Genomic DNA, 24,919 nt, shown 5'->3' with positions numbered 1-24,919 from the left:
TTGGATGAAAATAGCGCATCGTCGAAGCACTTGTCAATCGCTCGGTAAGAATGAACCACGAAAATTCGGCAATTCGAGGGGTGGTTTACAGTGACTGAACTGAGCTTAGCTGAAATGAAATGAACCAAGGGGATGGACAAATTGGACGTATCTATGCTAAAAAGCACTATGTGCATAGGGTTTGAGTGGATCTTAGTTCCTTTTGGCATGAATACGTTCAATTGCGGCTATTCTTTGTGAATACAACGTAAAAGCTTTAGAATGCTTCTTGAACTGTGCAACTTGCTTCGAAATTTGTGCTAAAGCCACATAACACATTTCGTAGAGATGAGTAAAAATTCAGATTTCAAGAGACAAATTCCAAAATGACATGCAAGTTGTTCCGCTGGAAATCAATCACAAATTTTCACACTCTTGGCGGAACCTCAAAGCTCATACGTCGTTTGAAAAAGACTGAGAATTTTCTCAGGAGCATAAGAAGTATTTTCACGAAATTTAATGAAACAATTTTGCTGATTCATCATGTGCATAAAAATAATAAAAAAACAATATCGGGGCAGTCAAGTTAAATAAAGAAAGCCGATCCAAAAAACCAACTATTTGCAGGTGAAAACTTAACTGGCGCATCCATTGTTTGGACAGTCCAAATAAATCGTTTCCTGTAGTGGAGGTTGGCATGAAACTCTCCATCAGAAAGTCACGCTAGTTGTTAGATTCAGTGGTTTTCCCGGATCTCAAATGCATGCAAAAATCGAATTCCGTTGCATTGTGCAGTGGAAATCTAGGTCTCATTGAGCCGTCATTTTTGAGACGCAGTAATTCAGCGAAGCTATGGACGGTTTTCCGGTCGTTTTGTGCCATCAGCGCATTGTTCCCGCGGCCCAACGCGACGCGACGAAACCGTGGCTCATTAACCTCCGCCGAACAGCAGAAAAAAGGAGAAATTCGCACCTCGGTCGCCAGGTTATGCTGTCTTTTCTTCGGCGCACAGAAGAAATTACATTGAAGCTGAAGGCTCAGCCAGGACTTGTCAATGAGTACACAGGAGCTTGCCTATGAGCACAACATTCCTACTCAGAACCCACTCTCGAAGATGATCGATGATGGACGTGCTGTTGACTGTTGAGAAGGCCGACCAGCAAGTTCGTTGCTTCGTGCTACGGTTTCTTCCTAATGAACTTATCAGCTCGTTACGCTGAGCCATGCTTACACGATTGAAGCGGGAAAACTGGTCGTAACTCATCGGTATATTTCATTATTTCCTCTTCGAAAACCTGCCAAAAGGGTAACCCTTTTATGGTAAGGCAGACAATTCGTCACTTCCTGGACAAAGGAACGTAACTCTATTCCAAGATATCAAAATTGGCTAAAGCAATTCAAATTTTTACAAGAAAGAACTTGCGCAATTTCAGTTCAAAATTGTTCCGATTTTTGTACGAGATCAGAGGAAAAATCGGTAAAATTTTCAGTTGGAAACACAAGATTTTCCAGATGGTAAAAATGCAACTTGCACGGTGAAATTTGGCAGCGATTAAATGTAGTTACGTTCTTTCGTTAGGGGAAAGACGAATTTGATTGAAATGAGAACTATGAAATTATTCCTAACTTTTTAGTCCAAAGCTCGTATAAAATATATATAGCTTCCCGAGCACTTGACACCTCTGCAAATAAATACTTCATCGGGAGGAAATCTGGCAACATTCGAACGCTCATACGGTGTTCTTCATCCACGTCGACATCATGACCGCATGTGCGTTGACTTCCTGAATCTCGTCCCCCATCTCGTCGCTGGGCTGACAAAAGAGCCTAACTACACTTACACTATACATGAGCCTGGTAAAGCACCGAGTTAAACGGACAACAGGGTTCACGGCACAATGTAGTTACGTCCTTATTTCAATAGGGCGCCGATCTAATATTAAATAATGAAGCACAGCTGCGCAGCAGCTAGTCTTTTTTCATGAATCGCGATGGTTTCAGCGTGTCGAAATCATTTTTTTTTACGACGATGCGGCAACTATGGTTAATGACTGACGAGCTAGTCACTGTCATCGCGTCAGCGTCGCGGGATTCTGGGCCTGAGGACGTCCACTTTTCAATCGGCGTCTTCGGAGTTGGCTGTCTTCACGCCCAGAAACAACGGCCGAAAATCGCGCTTGATTCAGGAGCTCCGACTCATTAGACGAGCTAGTCGTTCGTTTTGCTCCAATTAAACGCGCCGGGGGAAAACGCGGTCAGGTGTCGGAGCTCTGGCTCGAGCGCGAGTCGTGGAGGCTTCCACCGATTGATTTGGTGGTTTGTCGGACTCCTGAGCATTGGCGGATCCAGCGATTTGGCAACACCGTATTTCCACCATTTAAACCTATAGAAATGTAAAGATTGTGATGTATCGATTCTTGAAGGGTCCAGGTGATCCGACAAGAATCGATTATTCAGCATAGGTTTAAATGGAGGAAATCCAGTGTTGTCAAATTTCTGGATCCGCCTCTGCTCCTGAGGACTACTTGTGGATCTGTGGACTACCCGTGGATCTGTGGACTACAAACACGTTTAACTTTTTGACAGACTCTTGAACTGCGATGATCGTGGCGCTGGCCCTAGGATCAGAAGGTCCTGGGTTCTATTATTGGGTAAGCGACCGAAGTTCGATGGTCTCGAGTATGGGTGTTGAAACTTCTCGACCGATAGGTCTCATGCAAAAGAAATGAGAGGGCGAAGACCTTGAAAACGGGCTTTCGAAATTGTCTCTTCTCTGGCGTAGGGCGTATCTCGATTTTTGCATGAGCCCCAGAAAGCATGAACTTGTATGTAAAACGGGGATCACACAAAATGAGATGGCCAACAACTCGTGTCAGCGAGAGAATGGCAACAGTTCGGGAATGAAGCATACTGAAGAACCAACTAACTACTTCGAAAATTTTAGAAGGGAAAAGAGATTTTTCGAATGGGAAGGATCGGAGTTTTCTGCATTCATGGTTCGTGAGGGGTACTTAGGGCTGGTTGTAGATAAAGTACTGAGGAAGTTAGTGCTGAATCAGAAAGAATTATCAAACAATTATTTTTGATAGCATAATAAAATCGACGAATTTTCTTCTTTGGTGCGTAATTTTTAGTTCCTCAAAGAACTGGGGGAATACGTCATTAACTAAAAGAGTATTCCGAAAAAGTTCTCTTGAGGTGAGGGAAGGAGAGGTCATTGATCCCTGATTCCCCACCCGTTCCCCAATCTTGCATTTTAAATTAGATCTGGTGACCCTAGATCAATCAATCTTCTATCAATATAGGAGTACTTCCAGGGATTCTGCGAAATATTAAACCCCTTTCACTTGAGATTCGGCTGAGATGGCGCCCTTAGAATGGACACCCGAATTCCTTCCATTCGAACAAACCATCCTCCGAAAGTAACCGATCACCGGAGACGTTTTTTTCGATGAGGCGATCGAGAAATCGATCGAGCCATAAAATATAGTTTAAAAAAACTGCTCTCTTAAGCGCGCGGTCCGGCTGGAACCGGTTCGTCGGATTCGACGGACAAGCGACAACGCCGGAGGGTGGGGGTGGTCCGGGCCGAGGCTGGCCGTGCTGAAATGACAGCGGCGCGGGCATCGGAGCAATTAAGGTACGGAACCTTAGGCGCGTCTAGACGCGGCGTCCTGGACGCGGCGTCCAGACGCCGATAAATCTGTCTAATGATTTTTGCGCGGGGACGGCACCTTAGCGGCGAAGAGACGCTGCGGAAAACGCCGAGCGAGGACGCTCCGATCTGTCTCGAACAGATCGGAGCGAAGACGCCGAGAAATTCCGCTCAGTCCGCTGCCTTTCCTACCGATTTTTGAATGTGTTTAGTTCGACAAACCCACGAATCGATCACAAAGGCCGTGAATTGATCGACAAAAGCCGCGAATCGATCGAAAATTCCGTGAATCGATCGACAAGAGCCGTGGATCGACCGACCCACCCGTGAATCAATCGACAAAAGCCGTGGATAGATCGACAAACCTGTGAGTCTATCGACAAACCTGTGAATCGATCGACAAACCTATGAGTCGATCGACAAACCTGCGAATCGATCGACAAACCTATGAGTCGATCGACAAACCTGTGAGTTAAACGACAAACCCGTGAATCGATCCACCAAGTTGTGAATCGATCGAATTACGTCGATTGGTTCACGTTTTGGTTTTTCGATCGATTCATGTCGATTGACTAGATACCGGTTTTCCTTTTAATTGTCAATCATTTCTCGTCTATCGATCCACATTTTTTGTCGATCGAATCGACATCCGTTGTTTAGTAATTTGTCCATCGATTGGTGTCGATCGATTCACGTTTTTATTTTTCGGTCGATTTTTGTCGATCGAATCCACACCCTCCTAAAAAAAAGGGCGCACAGCCATTTTCGCGGCCCAGAGCATACTGTCCGATCAACAAAAATTCGAGAAATTGACGGCGGACAGAGCGGAAAAAATCCACGGATTCCGCTCCTAAGGTGCCGTGCTCCAAAATGTGAGCGTCTTCTCGCCCTCGACTCGGTAGCAGCATTTTCCGCCGGCGTCCAGGACGCCGCGTCCAGACGCGCCTAAGGTTCCGTAGCTTTAATCGGAGCGACCGCCGCAGATAACGCCCGACGTCAAAACGCGACTTTCTCCGACCGCGGCCCCGGCCCGGCCGGTGCGTGGTCCTCGGGCGCGAACTTCCATCGGCCCGCCCGTCTCGTGGCCGCCACCGCTCTGCCATGACAGCGATGAGAGTCCTAAGTGGAATTCGGTATGAGCCATGGTTGGCACATGCTGTGGTGCGTCTGGAAGCTCACACCGGACTCCACTTACGTCACTCTTCCGTAAGTAACGCGGCAGCGCTGCCTCCTTCGCGAGGCCCAGCAGCCAGCGAAGGTGGCAACTCATGTCTATTGATAATCGTCGCGGAACTTTCCGCTGCGGGTTTATCGATGAGATCGACAGGCAGAGGGGAAATTGAGTGATCCTGTTGCACTGCTGGACATAAAAAAAAAAAAAAAAAAAAAAAAAAAAAAAAAAAAAAAACATTGGATCTAGAGTCCAGACTCTTGAAAACATTGACAAGAAAAAATACTCTTGATTCGATCGGATTTTTTGTTTAATCGAAAGGAAATCCGCTTAAATTAAGAGGTTTGGCTCTTGATTTAAGCTAGATTCTGATTGAATCAAGAGTACTTTTTCTTGTCGATGTTTTTACGAGTCTGGTCTTTAGATCCAATGTGTTTTTTTTCCCCCAGTGTGGTCGAAACGGGTGCATGTTCTTTAGGTCGATATAACTCCTCCTTTTTAGGGTGGTCCCTTTCAGGTTTTGGGACTCTTCGAAAGTATTTCCTTCTGACCTAAGAGCACTCACAAATTTTCAAGTCCCCACGTCAATTTGTTAGAAAGTTACAGGGGTGATGCTTGGTGCTGATGGTGCGGGACTTTAGGATCACCCTGTGGAGTAGGGGAGACAATGATGGACTCATTTAAGGGTCTCTCGTGGGTTGCCGTTGTTGCGCCTATTACTCACCTACTTAATCCATTACAACACTCCCACCAATAGGATCCCTCCATTTTCTCTCTATCTTTTCTGTCCATCAATTTCAATAATCAGGCCGTCAGCGACCCTATAAATGGTGGAGATGAGCCATTTGCGCCAGTCACAGAATCGTATTTTGATGGTTTAAGCTGGTAGACTCGCAAGGAACACTAAGATCTGTCTGAACACTTAATTTCTACGTCAAATATCTTCGGAGCATTTGCCCTTCGAAAAGGACAATGTATGACGTCATCCACCATGGTATTACAAACCGTGGGTTCTTCCATCGTGTTTTCATCAATGAGTAATGCGCACACTTACATTTGGGCTTCATTTCGCAATTAGGAACCACAATTGGACTGCATTTTACAATTCGGAACTATAAAATCTGGCTCTTCTGGAAAAACACTTAAGTGCATAGGAAAACTAATGTTACATACGTTGTTTTTAAACCGGGCTAGAATCTATAGGTCCAAATTGCAAAATGTAGTCCAATTTAAGGCTTCGATTAGAAACAACGCATGCGTCATTAGTTTCCCTGTGATCATGAGTGTTTTTACGGACGAGCCAGAAATTGTAGTTCCTAATTCAAAAATTTAGTCAATTTGATCGCTCGATTTAGAGCAGCGAACTCGAGAGATTTCGATAAAACGCCCGATGAGGCAATTTCTCTGACACACCTCTGTATTTACCTCGCTTCGACATCATTCCTGACGTTTACGAGTGGTAGCGAACATCCGACAAGAGTCAAGTCCATCGAAATATACATTCGATGCTCAAAATTAAACATTCCAAACCGTTTAACGTGAGACAATATTAAATAATAAAAACTAGATCTGACAACGGCGCGCTGGAATTTTCATACCGATGAAATGAAACCACTCGCGGTACAGATGCTCGTTAGCTCACTCGTTCATTTGTTTGACGGATGGATAAGTAAGCAATTAAAAAAGTGACATACCTTCAGCCCCGAGGACCGCTAGCATTGATTCGAAGGTGGGGAAGATGGTAGCTATTAACATGCCGTTCTTATTTCAAAACAAGTGGCTTTTTTGTCATTTTTATGCGCAGTTTCTGAGAATAGCGGATGTTAGTGCTTCGCGCGAGGATACAGATAGTATTTGATCAGATAGTCATTTGTCATCCAACTTTATGGGAGGCTGCGGGAAAGCTTTTCCCACGTACAGTGCAAACATATCGTGAGAAAAACATTTCGCACGTAGCGAAATTTAAAAAAAAAAAATTCTGCTTCTTCGCACGCCGAAACGAGAAAGCGGAGAGCCAGGCGATGGACAGAATTTCATACTGGTCATGAAAAATTGGATTGTTTCGTTAAAATCCTGGGAGACTTACCCCCCCCCCCCCCCTAAATGAACTTAGCCACCACTAAAACACCACCCTGGGAAAAATTTCGAAAAAATCTAACGTCCCCCCCCCCGCCTACCTCCGTTATCTTGAGGGTTTTCTCAACCTAACACGATCGGATAGATCCTGCACTTCCGACAGGGTATAAAACATGTTGCAAAAGGGTACTACGATTTCTGGCTCAATTAAGAAACAACAAATAGAATATCTGTTTCCTTATACTCATAAATGTTTTTGCGGATGAGCCAGAAATTGTAGTTCCTTACTGCAAAATGCAGCCCAATTGTGCGTAAATATGCTAGAAGGAACTACACTGAAAAAAAAACTCCAGTCGTGGAAGCCGTACTTGCGGGCTATATGGACATACCGCCCGCGTTCCAGGCTCAGAGGCCGAAAGTTCCGGGCGTAGCACCCGGAGCAATCAAAGCTACGGCTCCAGCACCCGGAACTTTCGGACTCTGAGCCCGGGACGGACGGCACGTCTATAAAACCCGTAACTTTCTTTGCAGTGTATGTCACACGCAAACATTATGCACTTAGTCAATTTTGGAAAAAATTAAAAAAATACACCCCATTTCTTAAACATACTGGTCTCTTCCTCAAGTGGGCAATAATGGAGATGTTGCAAGTGTGAGGGATTTGCGATTTGACTACTGTTTCTTGAGTAAAAGTTCGCGAGAAAAACGATGGTGCCACTGGTTTTCTCTGAAATCAACCCCCAAGCTCAAAAAAGCTCTCAAGTTGGGGCTAAAATGGAAGGGATATCCCGCCCTACCCTGAGAGGTTACCTCTACATCAAGACAAACTCTCCATGCGAAGATAGGGAGCGAATACATTAGCAGGGTTGCCCGTGTTTTCAGTTTTGGAGTCCCCTAATGAAGTGGCAGCCCTGTCAATGTATTTGCTCCCTATCTTTGCATGGAGAGTTTGTCTTGATGTAGAGGTAACCTCTCAGGGTAGGGCGGGATATCCTCTCCATTTTGGCCTCAACTTGAGAGCTTTTTTTGAGCTTGGGAGTTGATTTTAGAGAAAACCAGTGGCACCATCGTGTTTCTCGCGAACTTTTACAAGAGAAAAAACAGTCAAATCGCAAATCCCTCACACATGCAACATCTCCATTCGACGACGTGAGGGCGGAAATCTCGTCGCTGTGCGTCTAGTCCGACGGGCGGAGGTGTCGCTTCGAGTCGACGTCGACGCGCGGGACGTGACGGGGACGCGTCGTAAAACGATTCCGGGGCCGAAAATAACCGGGACCCGACTCAAAAAACAGGAGCTCGGCAGTGTGGCTGTACGGCCGGGGTGCGAAGATATTCCGACCGCCACCGACGCGAGGAGCACGCGGGCACTTACACTTACGTACGCCTCGAATTAAGAGCACCTGTTGCATGATTCACTGTCGCATGACTCTCTCGCCGTGACAGCTTCACCGTCCCCAGACTCATTACATGCGCGCCCGCCTTTTGACGACTCGGAGCTTTCGCGTGGCTCGTCCGCGCGGTTTTCCAACCGTGTGCACTAGAGTCCCTTTATACTGAGAGTCAAGACAATTTGAATCCATTTCTGATTGGTTCCCGTATTTTAGGCCTCCACAGTGTCACAAACGGGAATAAAGATTACATTTTCACCGATTGCAAAGATTATAATCTGGAATGGACCAGGGAATTACGGGTTCGGCAAGGAACAAACGGAATGAGAGGAGGAACGGAGAAAGGCATTTGAGAATGGGCCGATCAAAGATTACGAAAAACGTTCAATTTCTGTAATCTTTATTCCCGTTTGTGACATCCATGAGCCGAATTGTCTTGACTCTCAGTATAAAGGGACTCTAGTGTGCACCAACAATTTTTCTTTCGCTGAAAACTATTTAGCGACTGTTTTTCCACGGAATCGATGATCGATCGCGCGGCCGCCCGCTGACTGAATCTTGTCAACTCTTTCACGCTGAAAAAAAATTAATGGGCTAAATAGACATACCGTCCGTTACGGGCTCAGAGGCCGAATGTTCCGGGTGCTGGAGCCGTAGGTACCATAGCTCCGGGTGCGACGCTCGGAACTTTCGGCCTCTGAGCCCGGAACGCGGACGGTATGTTTTTATAGCCCGTAAATACGGATTCCACGGCCAAGGGTTTTATTTTCAATGAACATGGAGGGGCAACATCCATCGATGAGTCCAACCCGCGCCACAGGCCTAAAATTCTAATTCTAAATTCTAAAATTTAAGCTTTCATAAGCTGAAGTTTCAACATTCGTCGATAGAGCATGTAAAAGCGGTAAAAAATATTGAAATCCCCCCTCCCAAAAAAACTTGAAGGCTCTACGGCAAAATTGTTTGACTTTCACAGGTTTCCAATGACTTAACACAAACCTATCACCCGTTACAGAGAATGAATGGATACTAGGTAGCATGAAGATCCGCGAATCTGGATGGGAGGGAAGTATTTGCCGACCTTTGATGGCTTTCATTAGTTACGCTTTTTTTCGACGTTGCCACAGTAGAGGTCTGAGTCGAAAATATTCTTTCGATTGCTAGACAAAATGTATGCTACGCAATGTGTTAGATATGATCTAAACTCATTTAAGACTGCTTGATAGGAAGTCAGTACAACGCCCCGAGTATAGAGTCACCCAGCAGCAAATAAGCTGTCGTGAAAGTGTGCGAAAAAAACTCGAATCATCATTCAACATCAAAGCAATCACCAAAAAAAAAAAAAGGTTGTATCTGAAATAAGTATGACTTTCATTCTTGAGCATAACCATGTCCCTTTGAACAAGATCACAATCAAAATCAATATTTTTTACGTAGGTTTATCAACGTCTGGGCACTGAAATCGTTGACAGAACTTTGGGGAGATATAACGTAAATAAAGTTTAAATTAGTGAATGGCTTCATAATTGGAAATCAGAACAACGCCCCGAGTACAGCGTCACTCATCAGCACTAAAGGCTGTCATGATAGTGTGCGAAAAAACTCAAATCATCATTTAACACCGAAGCAATCGTCAAAAAACTCTTTGAGTCCGAAATGACCCCTTTCCACATTTGCAACGAACTTAATTATTACGAAATTAAAAATTTCGGCACAGTTTATCGTTAGTATTACTAAAGAAATAAACGTGGAGTTGGTTCTTGAACTTTGGTATCATTTATCGTAATGACATTGTGAAAATTAGAGAATAGTTGCTTATTTTGAAATCAGAACAACGCCCCGAGTACAGCGTCACTCATCAGCACTAAAGGCTATCATGATAATGTGCGAAAAAACTCGAATCATCATTTAACAAAAAGCACTTTCCCAATTACACACGATGAAAGGTATTTCAATTCGATATTTTGTGAACTGACACACTAGACTGCTTTTTTTTTTCAGAATCGCGATTTGTTCGCTAAAAAGTAAACCGAAAATAGATTACTTGTTTTAAAAATCTAAACGAGACTGGTTGATTTGTAGTCAGAGACAACGCCCCGAGTATCACGTCATTCATCAGCTTAAAGCTTCATGAAAGTGTGCGAAAAAACTCGAATCATCATCCAACAAAACAACAGCCCTTTAAAATGCAATCCATGGTTTTCCTCTTACATTTGTACGATATCCATTTAGTCTGCATGATACTGTCGCAGAAACGATACATAAATTAAACGCTACTTGTTATCTTTCGGAAAAGCCAAGTAGAGAAATGAGAGAAGTAATTGCAATTCCTGAAATAATTCCAATGATAGCTTTATGTGAAGTCAGAGACAACGCCCCGAGTACAGCGTCAATCATCAACGTCATGAAATTGTGCGAAATAACTCGAATCATCACTCAACAATAAAGCGATCTTACATTTAAAACTTTCCTATCCTGAAAAATCCTCCCTCATCGCTGGACAAAAAATATTGTACAGAATACTAAAAGATCTGTGGGCATCTTTTCGAAAAAATGCCGGAAAATTGACGAATTTAGGGTGCTTTTCAAGAACTGTTATTAAGAGGATAATTTTAAAAGTTAAAATAACTGCAAAATCGTAGAAGACTACTTAAATTGTAGTCAGAGACAACGCCCCGAGTACAGCGTCACTCATCAGCATTAGAGCTGTCATGAAAATGTGCGAAAAAACTCGAATCATCACTCAACAACAAAGCAATCATCTACGAAAACACGCTGATTAAAGTAGCGTGTTCCAGCTATTCGTGGAAAATGAATCAAAGCTAACAACTTGGTAAGAGGGGGGAAATATTGCACTGGAGAGAAGAATAACGTTGGATGATTCTAATATCATTATATTACAGCTTATAGATAATTTATTTAGTAGAAAATGAAGTGCTTTCGTCGGAATCGCTCATTTAACTTTAGGGCTTGCAGAGATAATAGACTAAACGTAGACAATTACTCAGCTTATAAAGGTCAGGAATGCAAGAAAAACGTTAAGCTCTTAACATACATTATTTGCGCAATTTCTTCGGCTCTAAGAGACAAAAAAATACCATCGGGAAAAAAGCAACAATTTTAAATAAAATTGTTTTAAAAAAAAAAAATCGACAATAAATTATGCGCTTCACAAACAACGATTTACTGGTGAAACACGTCGCACGTTCAACGCGTGAACGCTTCCAACGGTTCAGAAGCAAACACAGGGAGATATTAATTTCGGTTCACCGAAGAGTTAAGATAAAATCCTGTGAGGTTACTTTAAAGTATTTTCGAAATTTTCAGACCTGACACTGCGGATGTTACCAGTAGTTGTAAATCAAGATGTTTCGTGTATATTTAGTTGGGCAGCAGCCACTTCTCGTCTCTCTCTTTTAAGGGGAGTTTTTAAGGATTGGGCCGGGGTGGCTGCCGCCACCTGAAATTAAGGGAGGCAAGGAAACGATCCCCATTTTCCTCATGACTTTACTTCCTAGCTTTCCATAATCGAGTGAATTTGACCGAATCTTAGAGTTTTTTCATTAATGGAGCAATAAATCCCACCCCGACGGGCGCGATCCCTGTTGTCTCGGGTCACGACCCTGCACGCGGCGGCGCGTTTTGGGGGCGCCGGTGCGCTTCTCAAAACCGCGAGGCGCATGAAAATAGAAACGCGAGAAAAGACGGAGGAGTGACTCAACACTCAACGAAACAACGACAACGGCCGCTACTATTTCCGGTGTTGGAAAAAGAGTCGCCGGGCCGCGGTTGGCACGGGGAACAGAGCGGCGCGGCGGGCAGCTCGGCGCGACCCCGCGGCCTCCGCAACGGCAACGGTCGCGGCTCGCACATCGCCGCCACCGCGAAGCAACGCAACGGTCGTCGACACGAACCGCACATCGACACCGAGACCGTCTCAAAGCTCGGCTGAGCTTCCCGGACTCCAGCCCCCGCTCTTGACCGTTCTTCTCTGCAGCCTGGGATCGCTTACTGCTCGGTGCGAAAGGGCAGATCGACTCCCGTCTACGAAGGTACCTTGAGTACCTACAATAACTGCATGGGGAGAGAACGGGCATGTCGGTAATGGAGATGTTGCATGTGTGAGGGATTTGCGATTTGACTGTTGATTCTTCTGTAAAAGTTCGCGAAAAACACGATGGTGCCACTGGTTTTCTCTGAAATCAACTCCCAAGCTCAAAAAAAGCTCTGAAAGTGAGGCCAAAATGGAGGGGATATCCCACGCTATCCTGAGAGTCCACCTCTACATCAAGACAAACTCTCCATGCAAAGATAGGGAGCAAATACATTGGCAGGGTTGCCACTTTTTTTGGGGACTCCACAACTGAAAACACGGCATCACTGCTAATTAACTTTTACATAAGAATCAATGGTCAAATCACAAATCCCTCACACATACAACATCTCCATTTGGGAGGTTAAGTTATGGAGCTCTAGGGACCCAAAACGGAAGCAACCTATGAACTCAAATTATCCAGAGCGGTATATTATTACAATTGTTCCGACCCAATGTTTTCAAAGCACACATCGCAATTGTATAAATGTTCTCTTTGCGGAAGGACCATAGAGTAGATAGAGTCGTAATGTAAGTGGGAGAGCCTGCGCCATGTTCTGCTCGACGAGTTCCGAGCCCGGTGTGCGGGGTCACTTTTTCGATACATATTCGATCCAAAATGGCGGTGTGGAATATGGCCGGGTCCCCGTGTATCGCAAACAATCGATTGTGTATCGAAAAAGGGACCGGCGCCGCACAGGAATCTCCGAATTCTAGACCTGGAAAATGCTTAAAAGTGCCGCCAGCTCTCACACTTGCATTACGACTCTACGTACTCTATGGGAAGGACGCTCATTTATGAACGTTCTTGACAACTTTGCTTGGATTTTGGAATCTGAGGATTGGGCATTTTTCTAGTGATTTTCGTGTTCGAGGGTTGGCTGCCCTTTTGGGCCCAATGAGCTCCGTACTTTGCCATGTCCTTTCTCTCCTTATACAAGTCCTCTAAAGATACCCAATATCCGAGGCTTGTAGGGTCGAACAGGCCCGCAGACAGGCAGGGTAGGGACCACAGTTCTGCGCAAGGAAACACAGCGCCCGCGTTCTCTGACAGAGCGTTTGTCGGCAGAGTCGTCAAATTTTGGCGCAAGGTGCATCCGGCAAGAATTGGCGCTCCTACCGTCAAATTAACTGTCGACAGATCCGTCAAATTTTGGCGAGCAGTGCATCCGGCATTTGACCACTCCGTCAAAAGCAATTTTTCAGTATTCGCAGAGAGTAGCTACAACTAGATTCCAAAATTGAGCAGTTCTATTGATTTTTACGATCAACCGAAGGACAAAACTATTAGGTGCCATACTTTCGCTCTAATTTTTTAGCACTTCAAACTCGAAATCAAAAAAATGAATCCTGGAGATCGTAATCAAACTTCCGCGGATTTGGATAGACAACGCGCATCCGCGTATAATAGGATTCACCGGATGATTTTGAAAACCCAGGGAGGTGTTCACACATTTTCTCGAGTAATAGAGAGCAAAAGGTGATGTAACCACCCTTCATTTTCACCCTCCAGTGACGCAGTAGCGCGCCCTCGCAAAAATCTCCACAATCGATCTAGAGACGTATCCACAGTCGGATAATTGAAGTAAAATTGATCCAGTCGAATGATTTCCTTAATTAATGTAATGAGCTTACGCGGGAGAGAGAGTGCTCGCGGAGGGAGAAAAAATAGTGCGTTATCTGAAATCTTACAATAAATATAGTAAAAAATAGAGATAAAAATCCCTGTCCGGTGGCCAAAATCGAATGAATTAGAATAATTCAAAGTCGACACGCAACGATCGTCGCGTGAGTCGAGGAAAATAGGTCTCAAGATGGAGGAGCGTGATTATTGCTCAATCTCGATCTTCCGCAAGTTAAAAGAATGAACTAGTCTCAAAAGCCAAAAAAAACTCATTTTGAAACCGAGCGATAGAAGAGTGGGGGAAATCTCGTCATGATACGGTCGAGTATTTCTGGAACTCGAGGACGCGATATCAATCAAACAGGTGACAAAAAAAGGTGGGGTATGTCTAAAATTGAACGAAATAAGCGTTCCGGGCGCGGGTTACTAACCATACCTAACTTCAAGACTGCCGTGCTAAGGAAAAATGCCGTGCGCGCATTATAGAATGTTGCCCGATTTCCTCTTTGAATAAATTTATCTTTAAAGAAAATTATGAATATTTTTCCTTAAAATTTTCAGACTATTTAAATCAAATTACGAACGAAATCCTCTGAAAAATCGAAAGAGAAATATTCACAACTTTCCCCAAATACCCGTGATTTGTCGAAGGAAATTCAGCAACGTATGGTGGCTCATACGGCGTTCTTCCTTGGCACGGCATGAAGATATTACTGACGTAACTCAGTGCTGAGGCCACTGACGGCTAACTTTCCCCGAAAGGCCTCTAGTTTCCAAAAAGCGCCAATTTTACGATGAGCGTTAATGAACCTGATCACTTAGAGGGGTCTTGATCAGCATATTATTATAGGTTTCGAGAACTGGTCTACAGTTTATCAGAAAAAAAGGGCAGCGCTGCGCTAATAGAGGAGGGGTCGCAAAAGAACCCCACGATCATCGGATATTGTGAGCAGAGAAGAACCACGGCTCATAAGTATTTGACACTGGAGCCTAAACGGAAATGAAACTTAGCTGAGAAAAAAAGTTGACTCATGCGCCAAAGATTTTTGGCCGGGCTGAAGATAGAACTCAGGTGAGTACCTCATTTCGTGAAATAACGCGAATGTGACCTGCCATCGAAAACAACTCCACGACACCGGAGAAATTTGCGCGTGACGTCATGTCACAGCGTTGCGTACGAACGTGTTTTTGTAACCCTTGATGGTTTCATTACTGGAGCAACATCATTACGGCCGGAATGAACTTAACTATGGTCGCATTCGAATTTCGGGTCGAGCGTGTCGTCACTGCGGAAGACAATTCAATAATTTGGAGACGCTTTACTTCATCAACAAAACAATTTAAGCATAAATGCTAACAGTTTCTGACAAAATGGAGCAAAAGTGGCACGTGATTGGACTTCTCACGGAGGAAGCTCATTTCGGCTATAACACAGATCGGCACCATCGATGACAAGCTATGACGAAAATTCGTTTTAGGACAGTTATCATAAAATTGAATTAACGACTTCCATTTTTAAGGCCCATTATCGACGCCATTGCGGGGGAATACCAACAGTTCGTTTCCAGTTGCGGGAGGCCTACTCGTCGTACGTACGTACGTACCTAAATTTCAGCATTGCAAAATGTCCATTCTCTACATGTAATGGAAATGTTGCGTGTGTGAGGGATTTGCGATTTGACCATTGATTCTTCTGTAAAAGTTCGCGAAAAACACGATGGTGCCACTGGTTTTCTCTGGAATCATCTCCCGAGCTCAAAAAAGCTCTCAAAGTGAGGCCAACATGGAGGGGATATCCCCGCAATCCTGAGAGCCACCTCTACATCATGACAAACTCTCCATGCAGACGATAGGGAGCAAATACATTACCAGTGATGCGTGTTTTCAGTTTTGAGTCCCCAAATAAAAAGGCAACCTGCTAATGTATTCGCTCCGATATTTGCATGGTAGAGATTGTCTTGCATGTAGAGGTGGAACTCTCAGGGAAGGGTGGGATAATACCCTGCATTTTGGCCTCACTTTGAAGCTTTTCCTGAGCTTGGAGATGATTCAGAGAAACCATGCACCATCGTATTTCTCGCGACTTGTACATAAGACTTCAACGGTCAAATCGCAAATGCCTCACACTTGCAACATCTCCATTTCACCCCAAAAAACTGATCGACCGACCGTTTTTGCCTCACGGTCAGGAAAATCGAGCCAAAATCATCGTGATCGCGTCCAACCCAACCGGACCGTTTTTTGCGCGGTCCTCCGTCGCAAGTCGCTAGGCAACTCGGATTGTGCAGGCCGTCACCGTCCTCCGAATAAGGCCCGAAATCGTAAACTAGTACGGGAAGGACTCACGGATTTGTTTGGCAGTGGCAAAAAAAATATGGAAGGTATGCCGCGAAGCCCCCCGGCGAGAGTGTATTTTCGTCGAGTCCGTGGAGACCCCGTTGCCAAATCGCACACATAATTCAATAAACAACTTGAGTGCTGCATGCTATTCTCAAAAATGGAGATTTGGCAACGTGGGGTGGGGTGTCGGCGAGTCCGCACGAGATCGTCACACGTGGATATCCGAGCAGTTTGCCAAAGTCGATTCACCAAAAGCTTCTCCTCGCGCTATTGTCGTGCTCGTGTGATGTGTCGCGCCGGGCTAGAACCGCCTATATCCGGGGGGAACTTATGGGAGTTAGGTTGTTTTAGCCGCGGGCGGGATGCTAAAATGGAGCGTGTCGCACCAGGCAAGAACCGCCGATATCCCAGTGGGTTACCTGTAAGAGTTAGGTTGTTTTAGCCGCGGGTGGGATGTTAAAATGGAGCGTGTCGCACCGGGCAAGAGCCGCCTATATCCCAGTGGGTTACCTGTGGGAGTTAGATTGTCTTAGCCGCGGGTGGGATGCTAAAATGGAGCGTGTCGCACCGGGTAAGAACCGCCTATACCCCAGGGGGTTGTCTATGGGAGTTAGGCTGTTTTAGCCGCGGGCGGGATACTAAAATGGAGCAGCGCAAGTAGAAGTAGGACGCTTGCACTATTTTCTCTCCCTTTTTTCGCGCGGCGGTAACCTTCGATGATGCAACGCGCTTTCGTCTTCGCTAATCGCTCGACGTGATTGACAGGATTCCTGGCCGCGCCGCCGCGGAAAATCCCGGTGAGGAAAACGGCGGCGTGCCGTGCTTTGAAATATCTCGATTGGTCTGCGATTTAAACCCATGGGAAAGGATCGATAGACAGAGTGATCGCAACGAGCACCTTAATTATCGATTCTTTATCCAAGCTTCTAATGGGAAGATATCGAAAATCGATCGGTCACGCCTAGCCACTGACTGAGGAAAATTGCGAGAAGCAAAGAGTATCCAAGTGCATGCACAAGTTTATCAATCTGCCTTTCAGTAAAATTTCCAAGTCTTCGAGAGGGAAATTTGGAAAAATTACTGAATAGGGTCTAGAATTACGATTCTGTGGGAAATGTTCGAATGCAGTGTGATCGAAAATGTCGAGCAAAACAGAATTATCTTGAATTCCCTGAATCAATAAGAATAGAACAAATTGTTGTTTTCAGGGCAAAGGAACGTAACTCCATTTGAAGATTGCAAAATTGACTCAAAGAATTAAATTTCATACGAGAATATACCTGGGCAATTTTTGTCCTAAACAATTTTTCTAATTTTTGCAGGAGATCGAGAGAAAATCAGGGAAATTTTGAGTTACAAATACACAGGATTCTTCTAGCAGAAATACAATTCGCGAGGGGAAATTTCGCAAAACTGAAATATGTGTTCTGAATTACTTTCTTCAGCGAGGAAAACGAAGACATGAGTACTTAATTTCACCGACAATTTCTACCCTCTAAAAAGTTAAATTTTCATTTTAAAACCGACATAACAGCGGAGTACCTAACTTTATCTCTCCCAGCCCACCTCGATTTCCTCCACACTTTCCTCCAATTGCACGAATTCTTTTCGCGATTTTACTTTTCCATTGAATTTGCTGACTTTAGTGTTTCATGCTCCGAATGCGTTGATCATGCATGAAAGTTCAAGCGTAGCGGATTCAGAGGCACCGCGCTGCCGCGGGAGGCGAAGTTTCGGTCGTGTTGTTTCAACTCGTTTACTCGGAACGAGTTTATGGCTAATTATGACAGTTTATGACTACACCGAGGACGATTTTGCGGATTTGACTACCGCCGTCGTTGGCTGGCTGATGACAGTGCCGAGTGCCTCGGTGACATGAAAGATACGCCTCTGGAATCCTCTGCTGCCGAGGCGAATTCCCGCGAGGAAAAATTAAATCATTTGTTTTCAAAAGGGAACAGGCCCATCCCTCGACGAGTCTTAGTTAGCATGTCCGTTCATGCAAGCCGAGGCTCATGCAAAAATGGACTACACATCATGGAAAACCCTGCAGGGTGTCTACTAGAACAGGCTGACCAAAAATCAGTACTTTCGCGGTGCATTCCCAAAAAAATTCAGTACCTCCTCAACGTAAACTTTCAGTACTTTTCCGGTACCTTCAATGGACGAAATTCGAAAAAATTCAAAAATTTGAATTTCTCGCTCAAATTGCGACAGAAATGACGAAAATTCCGAGCCTTGATGCGGAATTTCTGCACTTTTTCAGTACTTACGGACCTTCCTTGAAAAATCAGTACTATTTCCGGACTTGACGTCCATAAAAATCAATGCTTTCCCGGGATCATATCTCGGTGTAGTTACGCCCTTTCGTTAGCCACGTTTCGTTCGACAATTTCCAATTTAATCGATCGTTTTTCGGGAGAATATTGAACTCCCTGCGCCATTCTGGTTAGTCTAAATCCCTCCTGCGGGTCGATTCTTGAAATTGATAGACAGAACTTTAGACAAAGACGACAAAGGGGCATGGAGGGATCCAATTCGTGGAAGCGGGTGGTTGCAATGAACCGAGGAGGTAGATAATAGACCAAATAACGGCAACCCACGAGAGACCCTATAGTGAGTTAGTCATTTTCTCCCTCAGTTTATTGGACTCACTCACTTCAACCAACAGGATCGCTCACTACTCTCTACGTCTTCTTCGTCTATCGTTTTATCTATCGATTTCAATAATCAGGCGGCAGGCCTTTGCAACTGCGACGGCCTAAACCGGCGGAAACGAGGAGGACGACACGGGAAGAGGAACGACTCTCGGAGGAGATGCACGAGCGGCGTGTAATTTTACACGTGACGTAATAAATCACGGGACGCAGAAAGAATCTTAGGACTCCGGGGCCGGTGCCCGCGTCCCGCTTAGCGTCGCGACGCCACCGGACGACCTATTTTACCCTCCCGAACTATTTCCGAAACTAACGGCCGCCGCTCCCGTCCCGCCGTCGGTCGCGAGTCCTGCCAACTTGACGACTGGAAATTTCCAGAAAACCACGACTCGACCCGTCAAAATGGGTCGGTTGCAAAAGACACAAAACAAGGTTGCAAAATATTTAGGTTTTTAAGTTCCCTGACCTTATCGGGGTCTCCAAACATGAAACTCCCCGAATTTTCTATGTCTAATAGTGTGATTTTTGGTATAAATTATTTTAGCATTGTTTTTGGCAGCGTCTTAAAATTGGAAAAATGTTCCTTGCGGCTGAAAGATATGAATTGATGGTTTCGCAGCGAATTTCTCCGACTTTCCCAAGGAAGTGTCACCCTGAAAATGTTCATCATTCGCAGTTTTTTTTTTATTGAAAAGTTGAATTACACTTCAAAACTGAACCATCGAACTTTTTACTTGCGCTAGTTGATAGACAAACCTTTTCTGACGTAGCCCTGACTTTTCAAGGGTGAGAGGCATAAAAAAATGTTTTTGGAGGAAAACTCGAGTTGTACCGATAGGCGGCGTGAGTTTGGTCTGGGGTTAGAGCCATAAAAAAATTTCACGATTTTCATGGCTCATTAAAATAAAATGACTTTCGTAGGTTAAAATAAGACAATTTTGGATTACAGCATGCTTTTATTGATGTGATTCTACCTGTTGCGCGAGGAGCTGAGTTTTCCTAGGAAAATCAATGGAAAATTCTAGAGAAAAGCACCAGTCCTCGGTGAAAACAAGGCGTACGGTACGGCAACGAGGCTTAACTTCAATATTAGATGTCACTGGTGACTAGGCTATGATAAATTGAAAGTGAATTCCCGAAAATGTAATTCCTGCTTCGTGTTAATCAAACGAGGAGCTCAACTTGACTTCTCCAAATCATCTATTCAACATGATGGAATAATAGAGTTTGACATAGACGCATTTCCGAAAAAAAGGTCTACCTACGTAAGGGATCCAATGCAGATAGATTTTTTCACGCTACTACGACCGAATGATGTACTCGGAAACAGCTCATTTCACTGAACATGAAAAAGAAGAAAGAAAATGGTTTCCGATGCGGGTAATAATCTTCAACCGCTGAAATCATACTAGGAAAACGTGGGTAGATACAACGCACAAAGCCATACAAAAAACATGATGAGCCTGTATTATTCCGAGAAAAGAGCGTGTGCGAATCGACCCGAGGAAAAAATAGGGAGGATTTATCTGCAAAAAGCTCTGAATAACAACGTATCGTCCATTACAACCTCGTAAACTATACGGGGTTTTCCTCTCTTTCTCGTGGATATTAACGGAAAAAACATGGGTGAAAAGCTAGTTTTGACAAACTTAATCTGGTCATAGAGATCGAATCGATTTTTCTCTAGCATCGAGCATATTGCTTTGATCTACACTGATAATGAGGCATTTGGAAGCACCTTATCACCACAATGTGATGCGTTATCAGTAATGCAGTTTTTCAGATTTTCAATGTAGACTAATCCCTCCCACTTTCGATTCTAGAGCTCGATTTTACCTGATAAGGCGGCTAGGTCAACAGCACGCGACTCCTATCAAAATTTTAACACGGCCGTAGAGCAAGATTCAGACAGGTTCCTAACCTCTGCCCACGTGCAAGACCATTTCGACGAGAGTAAATCTCCTTTCGAATGGTAAAAAATGCCGAATTCAACCAATTTTTACATTAAAATCAGCTTTGGAAGATCCCTATACTTTACAAAACCATCTCGAAATTACTCGCGTCTTCCTTCTTAATGTGCGAGACATTAAATTTTTCAAGGGTATCAGAACGAGGTGCTTGTTTTGAAGTCGGTGAAAATTCGATCTCATTCGAAAAAAAAGCTCTACACCTACAAACTCTTCGAATACAGGGTGCGAGGCGTTACGTAGGAACGTTTTGGAAATAAATGGGACTGTTCCCGATCACTTCTCAAATTTCGAGTGAAAGTCAAGGGAATGTGCGTGGACTTCCATTTCTCAGTCAACGTTTCCCGAGAAAGAGATTCTCGTCGGGATTTCAGTTCGGTGCTCCTAAAGCGCTCCCATTCTCAAGGACGAGCTAGTCCCTAGGAATTACTTAGGGAACATTCCGTACCCAAAAAACGAAAAAGGTCACACCTGTCAGACATGTAACATAGGCTACAAGGGCGAAAAACTCACCGGCTCCATTTTCGAATTTCTGGGTATCCACAAGCACATTAGACAGCTGGAAAAACGCTCGTACGGTCACACACAACCCGAAAAAAATCGCGAAGGAAACCACAGGAACAAACCGGCTGGAACGTGCGGCGAACGAAACGAGACGAAACGGCGTAACAGGGAGTGACAAGAGCGTCGGCGACTGACAGCGACGGAGGAGACGGGCGTCGCGGGGCGGGCGACGCGATGCGCGAGGAGATAACTGATAAGCGCGATACGGAGCGCGGCCGTCGAAATCGCGGGAAAACGGGACCGAGGCACGAGACCGAGCGAGGAGTGCGCGCGCGGACCCTAACGTCCTCCGTGCCACGTGGCCACCGTCCGGGAACTTAGCGGGAACCGGAACGGAAATGCCCGGGCCAGACCGAATACGAAATGCACCCGGGCCGCCACGGCGCATGCGCGCTTCGACATTTTCAACAGCTGATGCCCATGCCGTGCCCCGGCTTCAAGATGATAGTCTCGTGGGCCCGAGGAGGGCATCTTGGCGCCCCCCCCCCCCCCCCTCCACGAAACGGGTGCGGGCAGGAGCACCTTGTGCCCTTGGGCTGGCGAGTAGTAGCAGCCCGGGATCCGGGACTCCCGTGGTTTCGGTGCGAGATGCCCGCTCAAGGTCGCTGGCATGGCGGCCCAGTGGATCGAGTCGATCAGAGGTCGGACATGAAATTTTTTGCTGAAACTATAATGTTTGTGTTATCGCTTTCTGAATTTTAACGGGTACTCCTGGAAGAAACTTTTGGGAGGAAACCAATGGAACAGTTTTCAAAATCTCCAAGTTTTGATTCGACAGAGGTACGAGCTTTTGAAGCTTCCGAATTTTGTCCGAACTTTCCTATTGACTCGATCCGCTGTGCGGCCCGGGCCCGAATTGAGTCGGGAAAAACACGATCGGAAAGCGACTGGCCGGCGAGCAGTGTGAGGACCGAGTAGGGCGGGGTACTCGTTCCTCTAATGCACGGTCAAAAATTTTGGAGATCTGATTGGATTTTACTTCAGAGTTTGTGTGGATGCCAAACGACTCCAGAAATATTAAATGGGAGAAGGATAGTTTTTTTAAAAGAGTCGACTCGATTTATTGCGAGTGGGGATCTTTTTTTGGGCCGAGAGTGAGGTTTCCGAAATATCTTTAATTACAATTCTGTAACTTTTCTCGCAACTTCAAAAGTATCAGCAGCTTGATCATTGAAACTTGAACTGGCTTTGTTGGCGAGATAAGACAAGACATATCCCAATATGCGCTGTGTAATATATTGATTTTCGATTCTTGTCATGTCAACATTTTCAACGATCAGGCTGCAGAATTCCCTATTTTTCCCGAGCCTGCAAACTAGACTTCAACTTCCGCTAGAAATCCTGAGTAAACGCTGCTTTCGAGGAGCAAAATTTATTCTTTATGAGGAATAAAGCCCCCTCTCACAGGTTGGATTGCAGTACCTGTTCATACATATCAGGTTATTTGGCAGGTAAGAATGCTGCAGAATGAAATACGCTGCACTTCACGCCAATACTTCTAACAGTGTACGTGGACTCAGTTTAGTAAAGCAAAGCTGACGAGTCACAACAGAATAATCAATGAAAACTGAGAAAAGTCGGTTTGAGGTTTCATCTTTTCAGCGATTTCATCAAAAATATTTAGGAATCAGAGCAAGAGGGGCAAAGGATTTGAACAAAGGTTTGTTCAAGAATTTTCTTGGTCACTCAAAAGAAGTTGAAAATTTTTTCTTTAATTATTTCCTTGTACTTAAAAATTTGTACATTGATGAATGAGAGAATAATTCGTCAACTTAAATTTTACACCATTGTAAAGTGATTAAGGCCCCTCTGCCTCTGACCTCTTCAAATGAACTTTGAATCCATGATTTTGGATACTAAATCTTATGCAAGGATCGTTCGTTTCATAGCAGGAAAAATCAAGCGACTGGTCTCACAAAATCACGACCAACACAATTTTTGAAAAGGTTGTGGCAGTATTCCTGGATTCTTTTCGTAATAACTCAATTCAATTATGAGAGGGCTTGTTTATTTGGCTGAGTGTTTTAAAGACTTAATTTTGGTGCAGAATCAATTTTTTTGGTTTCCAAACTTTGAAAGCTGTCGTTCTCATCTTCCTAAGCATACAGACATTAACAAATTCTAAGAGTTCTTTTGAAAACATGATATTAATTCATTGCAAAATTTACCCCATTCTTGCTTTAAACAAAAGAAGACAAATTTGTAATATAAGCAACGGGTAAGTTGACAGCCAAAGTGCAAGAACTGGTATCTTTATAGGGATGTTCCAGAATTTTCACTCCTATTTTACTTTTTCAAAGAGAAATAAGCCAACTTTATAGTTAAGTATAATTGTACACAATATATTCTCCTAACAAAAAGGAAAAATCAAAGATATCTTTAAGAAATTATGTTGACTGTTTTCCAAAGAAAAGAAAAAAGTAAGTATGTCAGGAAGTTTACAACGACGCAAACAGAAATATGTTGTTTTTGCTCTTCGGCTGTCAATACATTTTGCGAGACTTGAGATCAACCTCAACAAGATTCTTATACCCTAATGTCACTGAATAATTTTACTCACCGAAACGGAAATTCAGCGATTTTCTTAAAAAGAAATTCCAGAACAGTAAAATCGGTATTGGTAAGACACTTGCATAAAATTGTGTCTTAGAACAACATTCACGATCTGAAATTAAAAAAGAAAGAGAAAAACAATAGGGCATTACTCTCATGGACTTTAAAAGCTTCTGTGATCAAAACCAGGAAAGTGAACAATACGCTGGGATGAGTAAAGCAATTAATTTGCTCTAAGTATTTGATGCCGAACAGACTTCAGTAAAATTGTGGAGTAAAATATTATTATTGATTATTCAAATTTCATACCCTATTCAAGAAAAAATCCATTTTCTATTGCCTGGATTGAACTGGTGGTAGACATTGCAAAATTTAGGTAATAGTAACAACTCAGATTAGACTTTGGGAGGGCGAAGGTCAGTTTTTGCAGAGCAAATAAAACTGCAAATAGGTTTATCAGAAATAGACAATCCTCAGTTTAGACAGACTATACAAGTAATTGAGCTCATTCAAACCTCTGAATGATGCTAACATTGTGAAAAGACATCAGATTATTTAAATTCCACTAATTTGTCAGGTGAGGAAAATTTTGAACCCCTTCCTACCAAATTTAATGGAGGGAGCATTAATTTCCTTACTGCTGAGCCGTGAGGAATTTTTACCTTACATTACTTTAACTCCATCTTGAACCATGAATGTAACTCAATTTGGTTTGCACAGTTCACTAGGTTTCCTAACACTGACGATTAATCAAGAAAAAGAGAAATCGAGGAATTTATGCAGCATGAAAGAGGGATGAAGTAAATATTAACATTTCCCTACGATGGAATGATCCGGCATATGACAAGC

At 44.1% G+C, this 24,919-nt stretch overlaps 1 protein-coding gene across 3 annotated transcripts in view; it reads right to left on the bottom strand.

The window, feature by feature from the left end:
• spoon (A-kinase anchor protein spoonbill) overlaps positions 1 to 24,919 on the bottom strand; it is a 64,749-nt gene that overhangs the window by 37,378 nt on the left and 2,452 nt on the right. For 2 of the 3 annotated variants that reach the window (XM_019058729.2, XM_019058732.2), the window contains exon 2: positions 24,078 to 24,182. The gene's annotated coding sequence lies outside the window, so the exon portion shown is untranslated. Of the gene's footprint in view, positions 1 to 21,466; positions 21,716 to 24,077; positions 24,183 to 24,919 lie in introns of those variants that run through there. The other variant, XM_019058730.2, reaches the window with a different exon arrangement.

Source organism: Bemisia tabaci, chromosome 5 (genome assembly GCF_918797505.1).
Source record: "Bemisia tabaci chromosome 5, PGI_BMITA_v3".
NCBI classification, from domain to species: Eukaryota; Metazoa; Arthropoda; class Insecta; order Hemiptera; family Aleyrodidae; genus Bemisia; species Bemisia tabaci.
This window is presented reverse-complemented; position numbering and strand designations above follow the sequence as displayed.